Below are 8723 nucleotides of genomic sequence, written 5' to 3' on the forward strand. Positions count from 1 at the left end.
TGTGGAGACTTTAATAAGAATTATTGAGCACAATGTTTTTGAAGTCAGTTTTTTGACCAAAAAATGCAGAAATGCACTTTGCAATTATAAAATACAGTCTAACTCTATTACATATATTTAAAAAAAAAACAATCTGAGAGAGGTGATTGTGGAGAACTCCTTAGAGGGCATCATGGTTTAATACAGCTTTAATAACACCAGTGACTAGTTCCTGCCATTTGGGAGGCTGTGATCTCTACAGACTCTTGAAATCTTCAACTGATCAAACAACAAAAAATACATTTGATTAGGGCTTTTTGTCATTTGTTTGGATTTTCAGAGACTAAATGAAGAGATTCAGATTCCTTTTGACTGCAGTGACAGTGAGGCAATACTATGCCTTGCAGGACTTGCCTTTGCAGGTTTCTACTTGTCAACCAGTCGCACAGGAATGAAACGGCGTGGTCAATTCCAGGAAGAATTCATTAAAATGTTATGTTTTCCTTCCACTTTATGATGAATAAATAAAAAGATGCATTTTTTCATACTGAAGATATCCACTTTGCCTAATGGTTTTGGAGTAATTACACAGAGCTACCAGTAATCACTATTAATAAAAGCATCTAAAAACGCACCCAAGACAGCATCTTACCTTAGAAAGCACGCGGTAGAAAAAGTTTTTGGTGGTGTCCCCCCCCCTTGCAGGCTCTATCTCCGCGTCACAGAGGATGAGGCTGAGCCACAGTGAGCTGCAGAGCGCGCGCCGCCGAGGGACAGGAGCGCTTCACGCCGCACAGACGGGCAAATTTCTGCCAGTAAAATCCGAGGAGCTCCGCAGCTCAGAAATCCAACTGAATGAGCTCTGCCTCACCTCACTCCTCGTGTTTTACTCTCTCCTCCTCTTCCTCCCGTTGACCCCCCTCTTTGTCTCCTCTGCATGGGAATGCCAGCTCCCGTTGGTTGAAGATGCAGCCTATACCGACACTTTTCCCCTCCCTTTTTTCCCCTTGCTTTCTCACACATGCTCACAGGGTTTGTGGTCAAAGTTCATGGCAATCGTTTGTAAAGATCTTCCATTGAAAATCACAAATGACATAATTGGGGAAAGATCCCAGACAGTAGTGGTTCACATGCAAGGTGGGAATCACACCTAAACTCTTTTCTGAAAAAACATTAAGGTGTAATGACCTCCAAATCAACAACTCATTAGTCCCATGTTTATACGACTAAAAAATATCACTGAAGTTATGCAATCCTATACTATTCTGAGAATGACCAAAAAGTGCAAAGCTATTAGGTTTATCATTTCAGAACAAGTTCAAGCAATGATTTACAAAAATATGGCGCCTTTTCCTGAATTTAAGCAGTATCTTGAGATTTCAGATCCAACTGCATCAAGCCTTAGTCACAACAGAGATACAGAATTTCTGAAAAAAAAGGAGCAAACCTGTACACAGCTGGCCTGCAAAAAATATTAAGGTCGTAGACCGTTTGGCGAACTTGTAAACCCAAAATATCTACGCACATTTTTCTCTGCAGACATGCTGCGATCAACAGGTCATAGCAAACACTTGGACAACCCATAAGTAAGGGAGAGGTGGGGCGTGTCGCTCAGATTTTACATTTTTCTAACCCCCCCAAAATCCTGTGGAAGGAACCTGTTAGTGTTGTTCACATGATAAGTAAGTGCTCTTTGCGTTTAGCCTGACTGCTCAAAATGAGGAAATTAGACAATTAGAGCGTGGTTTAGGACATCATCAAAATGGAACGGACAACTGTTGTGCGTGTGGCAAGTGTATCGTGAAGTGTTTGTAAGGATAGGATGTCAGGTCAGTTGAGCACACTTATGACGTACGGGTGATGCCGTCGCATGGTGCCCTAACTCTAATCATTACTGAACTGGCTCCTTACTTCACGCACGGGGTGTGCAGGTGATACCTAAATGCCTGTAGGATTCCCACACAAGCTTTGCTCTGATTGTTTGTAAATTTAAATATTTGGCTTTGTCCAAGGAGCGTGCACTTAGCACTTGAACAGCACTAACGGGCTACTTTTGCAGTGCGCAGACTTCTAGGGGGTTGAAAAGAGGAAAATTCCGTACAGCATGTCTGCATCTCCTACTTCACCCATACTTACCCTTACGTGTTGTTTAAGTGTTCACTATGACCTGTTGCCAGCAACATGCCCGCATAAATGTGCATGAACATTTTCGCTCTACGTTCTCACCGAGTTGTCTACGACTGATCATTCCTGTTGACCATCAGCATGCCCCATACAAATTTGCCTAATTTTTCACCCACAGCCTATATCCACTAAGGCCCTATACTAAAAACTAGAGTAGGGCACAAGGGCACCAAATGACAGCATCACCTATACGTCATAAGTGTGAGCAACTTAAAAAAGCCTTTTAAATACTTTACAATTCCACATTTACGTTCCATTCTCATAATGTCCCTTAAGGTGGCCGCACGAGCTTCAAGGGGAACTGCAAGACACACCTGACATCCCCTTACGACAGGGCTACTCCTCTCAATGACCCTTCGGGGGCCTGGACAACCCAAAAACCTGCAACACCATAGAGGCCAATCCTCTATTGGTGTATTTGACCAAGGCACTATGTGCTGACAGATGGAGCAGATCAGAAGCAACATTAAAGCTCATATATTTTGTCAAAGCCTAAAAGAAGACCCAGGAAACAGAGATACATCTTTAAAGGGTTTGTCATTGCGTGGAGGCATGTCTGTCCTCATTATCAAATACCTTTTAAAGCTCTCCTCACTGGAGAATTTTCTCATCCATCAACTTTGAATTGCTTTTCTATCCTGGTGTAGCTCAGCGAAGAAGGATGCTGGACAATTTCCCAGCTGTCTCCAGGTAAGAGGTAAACACTCCAGACGGGTTTAAGTCGTTATCACATAGATCAATGATACAAGGTGCCATGAACTCTTACAAAAACCAATCAGCTTGGTATGTGTGTTTACTCATGGGAGAAAAACACAACCACGTACACATAGAAGGAGCAGCTGTAAAATGTAGAACTCACTCATGTAGATTATTTTTTATAGATTCAGAAATAAATTACAAGAGTTTCTGCTAATTTCTGTTAATTGCTAAAGTCTTTATTCAAATTAGCAATCAGTAAGAAATCAAAAGAAAAAATCTGAAGTTAGGGAAACAGGACACTTAAATGTGTTGTCAGTGTGTGAAAACAAAATAGTTTAATTTTATTAGTTTTTTCATTTCAATTTGATTTGCAGTACCTGTTTCTAAACCTTGCTTCTCAAAGTGTCAAAGCAGATCTAAATGGTTTTGATTTACAAAAGGGAAAAGCAAAAGCTATACTTAATTTGAACCCTTTTAACAACCCCACCAAGGAAATAACTGAAGTATTGTTTTCCATTGCTTATTGCCTCGGTTGAGTATTGCACACCATGTTTTTGATTTTGTCTTCAAAATTTCCTCTTACATTTGGTGGGCAGGCAAATAAAGGGTTATCCTTTTTTGGCTAGATAGAGATATGAGAATTTGTACAGCAAAAGACAAAAAAGCTTACTGTACTGTACAAAAAACACTGGAATTGTTTTGGGGTAAAATATAATACATACAAAGGGCTGCATGGTGGTGCAGTGGTTGGAGCTCTTGTCTCACAGCAAGTGACTTGCAGAATTGCATACAATGAAGCTGATATGGAAATAGGCGATGATATCATATAGTTTGAATTTAAAATAGAAAATATTATTTGCCAACATAATTACATTTTTTTAATCAACCATTAAAAATTTTCGTGCTCACATTTGCACTCAGTGTGTATTTTCAGTATCAAAAACATCAGTGAAAGCCCACCTGTCCTTTCCAGTGATAGCCGTGTACTCTGTGTTTCTTCTGGAACCTTTTCATTTTGATTTATAGATGTCCTTTACCTGTCCTTTTTTTAAACTGGAATATGAATCTGTTATCTTTTCTGTTGCATGGGATAAATAGGTTTAATTTTACTGTACAATTCTAAACACATATAAACCAGGGTTGTCCCAGCTGTAAGACTTGACAGGGCAACTAAATGTCAGATCCACTTAGTTTCTGATTTAATTCTAGTTTATAGTCAAACTCACAAATATAAGCTATTGGTGGGTTTGGTTTAGGCTTATGCATTATTAAAATGTTCATATTTTAAAATAGTTTGCCAAAGAACACAACATATTGCATTGACTTCTAATGGAAAGACTGTATTTGTGCTTATCACTTTGATTTAGCAGACTACAATCAACATTCCTCCCAATATAAAATGGGAAACTGTGAAAGCACCAAGAAGTGCCCCAGTTCTGGCAGCCCCTGACTTTGAATGCCCTTTTAAATTTTAAGGTGGATGCTAGCGATTCTGGAGAAGAAGCTGTTTTGTTGCAAGAGGACAATATTGACCATCCTCTGTTATTTCTTAAAAAAAGTACAACACAATTCTGCTCAACAAAGCTGACATATGGGAGAAGAGCACCAGGCTGCACAGGAGACAAGTTGCAGCAAAGCTCCCTTCTCGTGGACTGGAGGTCCACACGGTGCTTTTAAAGGCTGCTTCTGTCAGCTCTGGTTCAGTGAGAAGCCACACCTTTTCAGCACCACACCTGTAAATGATCAGACAGACATACAAAGATCCACAAAAACCAGTGGTCCAACTCTGACACAGAATTAAAGTACACAAAACACAAAATAAAAAGAAAAATTAAACTAAATACAGCCACAGCTGTAACACTTACTTGGGGGCTTGTCCGGGATCTGAAAAGGATAACTGCTCCTCCAGTTCCCCTAGACACAAAAAGGGCATAATACTGGATTTATTCTTCAATATATAACACATACTGAACACGTACTGAACAGCACTTGGTGTTACGTGAAACCAATCTTTACTTGATTGATGAAAAAGGATCACAAAACGGTATTTATGACCCTGAAAGTTCTCGTTTATGGAAAGTGCAGAGCTATGAGTTGTGTCCAAAGCTTTATGCTATGGTAAAGGGATTGTAAATCCCATTTAAAGGAAGCATTAAGGATTCCTGGTTGACTGTGTATGAAATACCCCCTGTATTTGTGTTGACTTCACCTATAAGAAAGAAATGTGTTCAATGAAAAGGAGAGCCAATGGCTTAAGGGCTTGGACAATGCAGATTTTAAACTTAAGAGTCGGATACTTTCTCTTTTTATATTTCTTCATTTCCTTATTTTACAAGTTTGAAGTTGCGTTTGCGCTTATTATGCAATGCCTTGACGTGTTGCTTGAGGAAGTGAGAAGGTAAAGAACTAGGTCCTTTAACTCTATCTTTCCTTTCAAAATGCTTCAGGAGATATGGGTTCCAACTTGAACATTAGAATTACAGATAGAAGGGCGTTTTCTATTTTGCTTTACTGATATGCATGGTGACAACTCTGAGCACTCGTTTGGTCCGTATTTTTTACCAAATTATTCACACATCCACAATCACAGCAGTGCTGTGGCTGAACATCAGACACGACAAATGCGGGCAGCTGCAACTCTTTTTATCCTCTTTTTAACCTGACTGAGCATGACTGTCTTTAAGCTTCACCTCTTTTGTGTAGCCTCAAGTTACTCTGATAACAAATGTAATTTGATTCTAGATTTTAAAAAGTCATAGGCAAAATATTAGTGTAAGTTTAATTGCTAATGTTATGTAACATCTGTAACTGGAAGTAATAAAACAATGATTTATAGTCTTTTCCCTTCATCTGTCCTCTAAAGGCTCACATTAATCATCATGGAGTTTTCAGCCAAAACCGCTTTTACCAGCATAATTTAGTGTTACAAATTTTGAAAATGTATAAAGGGATGAGCTTAATGCAGTTGACATTAGTGATGAAGAGGCTCTATTTGTTAAAGAATCTTAGCCAACAGTAATGACAGAAACTGGCTGGTCATTGAAGAAAGATTGTTTAAAGAATTACATTTCAAAATCATTAAAAATAGTTTAAAGCTATGAAATTTTAAAGACCCACTCTAATCATCTTTAGATTTATTTCCTAGTGGTTGTTAATTATGATAATGCCGTTTTTGTTGTTTTTATCTTCTTTGTGAAAATAAAAATAAAAAACGTTGTTTTCTAGGACTTAGTTTCTACAGAGCAGCAGTAGTTTATCAGAAATTTGCCTCTGAGTTGTGGGTGAGGAGTCAGCCTTCCCCATTTCCCATCATCCCTTTCTGTACTCTCTCTTTCCCACTAGAAATAAATACTCAGAAATGCAATTTTGAGCTTCATTTTCTTTATGTACGGTATGTTCTCCATCTTTAGAAAAATACCACAAAAACGTAAAAAACACAATAAAAACATTTTCCATTGGAGTGAATCTTTAAAGAAAGAGCAATTGTAAGTTCTAGCCCTAATTTCAGTTTCTTTGCATCATTGTGCAGCAATCAGAGATCCAATCTGCCTTTTAAAAGCCCAATAAACCTGGAAAGAGTTAATAACACCCTGTCAAATGAAGAGATTGCTTGGGTGATTAATTCAAACAAGTATTTTTCCTAGCAAGCTGGGAGCTCTTGTCTGGGAACGGTACATTCCTATAAGCACGACCTAAGCCAGAGCATGCATTGGGCTTTGAACAAAACAGCCGAACAATCTCTTGAGAAACGTTTCCTTCCACTTCTTTCATTCACTTCTTCTCTATTTGGCCTTTTCTGTGCCGCTCGTCTCTGAGCCCCCCTCTCATCCCTTTTAGTTCACTCTGACATTCTAAGCAGGCTCTCAGCAGCTTCTGTGAGAGGGAAACAATCACAGCTCTGATACAACATATTGCTGTTCCAGACTGAGCAATCCAGCGACAGGGCCACATATGGAGGAAAACACAGCTGGATATTTACATTAGTGCAGTGAAATTGCTTTTTGTGCTGAACCATGCACTCTGCAGCGCCTTAAAACCGAATATGAATAGCATTATGTCATTTTGAAGGACTATATACTGCATGGCAGATAAAAGATAAATATTTCTCTTCTTTGAACACATTTAGTCTGTTGAAGTGCACTATACCTTTAAGCTGAAAAGAAACGGCTGGGGTAAATATGATGAATGACCGAGTGAGGTAAGTGGGCTACCAGAGAAAGGAAACAAGGACAGGTTCGTGCAATGGAAGACACATTTCTGAGGGTCAAAACATGCAAAGAAACCACAGATCATTTGAGGAAGACGTTTTGTATCTTTGGTATTATAGATAATGGATTAAAGTACATAAAAATGTGTCACATTTTTCTTTTAGGGAATTTCTGAAAATCAACAGGGAATGCCATGAACGGAAAATGTCACATGACATCAACAAACAGGCAACTATTGAGACATAAGAGATAAGAAAACATTTTTCGAAGTTATCCCTCATGACAGAGGTGGTTGACTTGTGGGCCACAAAGAGTTCCAAAATTTGACATGACTGGACCAGGAGCAAATGTGTGGAGTATTTTGGTATTCCACCTCATAAGAGAAGGAAATAGTGTGGACTCTGGAGGAACACATGCTTTCATTTGGATTGAAAATTAACATACAACACACAATTCTGGAGTTTTATTTCAAAAGATTCACTTTTGTTCTCCTTCAGGGAAAAATGCAACTTGGAGAAATGCTGCATTCATGTGGGGTTGGAATACCGGTAATTGAAAATGCTGTCCTACTCAGAAAAAACTCACATGAAGGTCAGAAAACAGCAAATTTCCCAACACTACATGAACGCAGAATAATTTTCTGCGCCTAAACAAAGGTCAGTGTACTTATAGTGCACCATCCATGGGGAGACACCAGAATTACAAAGAAATTCTGTAAACAAAGTGAAATGAAGTACTGGAATTAGGCTCAACACCATCCCCTATTAGTTTCACCTTTTTTTCTTTGCACCCTGGTAACCTGAGCCCTGGGTATCACAAAAAATTAGAATATTTCCAGCTTAAATATTTTCTTGACTACCAATTTTTGCCAAATCACTTTTATCTCCTATGCATTCCCTTTACTAATAAATTTTACAATTGCCTTGTGGTAAAAACTTCTGTTGTACACAATCTTATAAGCCATGGCAGAAAAACAGGAAATGTTATTTTTTTATGGAAATTGAGAAGACAAATAACACCCAAGAGCTTCTAATCAAACGGAATAACACACCCTCATAAAACAAGTAACTGCTTATGTGGGCACTTTGTTAGAGAAAGGCGGTTAAGATAATTCCTACAAGTCCAAATGAGCCAATAGTTGCTCCACATTAGTCATGGAGGAATTAAAAGCAAAGGTTTATCTCTGGAGTCCATCACTCTAAAGAAATATTACTCACAAGAAATTCAGAGCAATTGCCAATCTTGCATGGATATCCTACCAAATAACGCAGGCCGCAGCATGTCAATGTTGAACAAGTGTCTATGGAAAGGTAAGTAGGCGGATGTCTCTTCTTTATGAAATGACATGGCAGCAAAATATGTGGACTGAGGTTTCTTCTTCTTTTTCCCAGAATCTGTTTTTATTTAAGAGTTTTTGCTTGAGAGGTTCTAAGGACCGGGATGCCCAGTTTAATTTAGTCTGTTTAATTTGGTTTAGTCTGTTCTGTGTTTTTAGCCATTAGTGATTAGCCTTTTTTTTTAGCCATTGATGAATTCTATGACTTCATGTTCTTTATGATTTCATATTTATTATATAATTACCAGTATGTTGTAATTTTGGGATATATGAATGAAACTGAATTAAATTTGTTATAACAGTAAAACTTTGTTATA

The 8723-nt window shown here is 38.5% G+C and overlaps 1 protein-coding gene across 2 annotated transcripts in view; it reads right to left on the minus strand.

Moving 5' to 3' along the window:
• The window catches only part of slc1a2b (solute carrier family 1 member 2b), a 29584-nt gene extending 28625 nt beyond the window's left edge, over positions 1-959 (minus strand). For both annotated transcript variants that reach the window (XM_011476305.4, XM_078948906.1), the window contains exon 1: positions 632-959. The gene's annotated coding sequence lies outside the window, so the exon portion shown is untranslated. The remainder of the gene's footprint in view (positions 1-631) is intronic.
• Between the last annotated feature and the right edge of the window lie 7764 nt (positions 960-8723).

This window comes from Oryzias latipes, chromosome 6 (assembly GCF_053564925.1).
Source record: "Oryzias latipes strain Hd-rR chromosome 6, Olatipes_Hd-rR_3.1".
NCBI classification, from domain to species: domain Eukaryota; kingdom Metazoa; phylum Chordata; class Actinopteri; order Beloniformes; family Adrianichthyidae; genus Oryzias; species Oryzias latipes.